The 1,511-nt window shown below is 41.1% G+C and overlaps 1 non-coding gene across 1 annotated transcript; it reads left to right on the plus strand.

Moving 5' to 3' along the window:
* The first annotated feature begins 1,200 nt into the window (after nt 1-1,200).
* LOC148569246 (small nucleolar RNA R71) lies at nt 1,201-1,304 on the plus strand. The gene has a single exon (XR_015882028.1). It is a non-coding gene; the product is annotated as a small nucleolar RNA R71 (small nucleolar RNA).
* Nucleotides 1,305-1,511: the final 207 nt, after the last annotated feature.

Here is a 1,511-nt window from a genome sequence, read left to right on the forward strand (position 1 = left end):
ATCCCTAATCCCAGGTCACATAGAGCCTTCTCAAAGGTCATGGTGCCTATGGTACAAGGTATGAAGAATTTTTCGGGATCCAGTTTCTTCTAAGGTAATGTCTGCCTCATTAATGCATTTAGTTCATTAGTGAACAAGGGGGGTTCATCCTCCCAAGTCTCAGTACCAAATAACTTGGTATTCAGATTCATGATTGCTCCTAGATATTTAGCAACTTGCTATTCAGTGATGTCTTCATCCTCTTCAAAGGAAGAATATTCATCAGAGCTCATAAATGGCAGAAAGAATTTCAATGGAATCTCTATGGTCTCTGTATGAGCCTCAGATTCCTTTGGTTCCTCAAAGGGAAACTCCTTTCTGTCTAGAGGACGTCTCATGAAGCTTTTCTCACTGGGACTTATGTCCTCCTCACTCTCTCTAGGTTTGGCCATGTTGGTCATGGTTATGGCCTTGCACTCTCTCTTGGGATTTTTTTCTATATTGCTTGGGAGAGTACTGGGAGGAGTTTCAGTAATCTTCTTACTCAGCTGACCCACCTATGCCTCTAAATTTCTAATAGAGGACCTTGTTTTATTCATGAAACTTAGTGTGGTCTTGGATAGATCAGAGACTATGGTTGCCAGGCCAGAATGGCTTTGTTCAGAATTCTCTGTCTGTTGCTGAGAAGATAATGGAAAAGGCTTGCTATTGCTAAACCTATTTCTTCCACCATTATTATTGAAGCCTTGTTGAGGCTTCTGTTGGTCCTTCCATGAGAGGTTAGGATGATTTCTCTATGAAGGATTATAGGTGTTTCCATAGGGTTCTCCCATGTAATTCACCTCTGCCATTGTAGGGTTCTCAGGATCATAAGCTTCTTCTTCAGAAGATGCTTCTTTAGTACTGCCTGTTGCAGCTTGCATTCCAGACAGACTCTGAGAAATCATATTGACTTGCTGAGTCAATATTTTGTTCTGAGCCAATATGGCATTCAGAGTATCAATCTCAAGAACTCTTTTCTTCTGAGTTGTCCCATTATTCACAGGATTCCTTTTAGAAGTGTACATGAATTGGTTATTTGCAACCATTTCAATGAGTTCCTGGGCTTCTGCAGGTGTCTTCTTCAGATGAAGAGATCCACCAGCAGAGTTGTCCAATGACATCTTGGATAATTCAGACAGACCATCATAGAATATGCATATGATGCTCCATTCTGAAAGCATGCCAGAAGGACACCTTCTGATCAATTGCTTGTTTCTTTCCCAAGCTTCATAGAGGGATTCACCTTCCTTCTGTCTGAAAGTTTGGACTTCCACTCTAAGCTTACTCAATTTTTGAGGTGGAAAGAACTTTGCCAAGAAGGCATTGACCAGCTTTTCCCAAGAGTTCAGGCTTTCTTTAGGTTGTGAGTCCAACCATGTCCTAGCTCTGTCTCTTACAGCAAAAGGGAAAAGCATAAGTTTGTAGAACTCAGGGTCAACCCCATGAATCTTAACAGTGTCACAGATTTGTAAGAACTCAACTAAAAACTA

Source organism: Arachis ipaensis, chromosome B4, assembly GCF_059453495.1.
Source record: "Arachis ipaensis isolate K30076 ecotype BB chromosome B4, ASM5945349v1, whole genome shotgun sequence".
Lineage (NCBI taxonomy): Eukaryota > Viridiplantae > Streptophyta > Magnoliopsida > Fabales > Fabaceae > Arachis > Arachis ipaensis.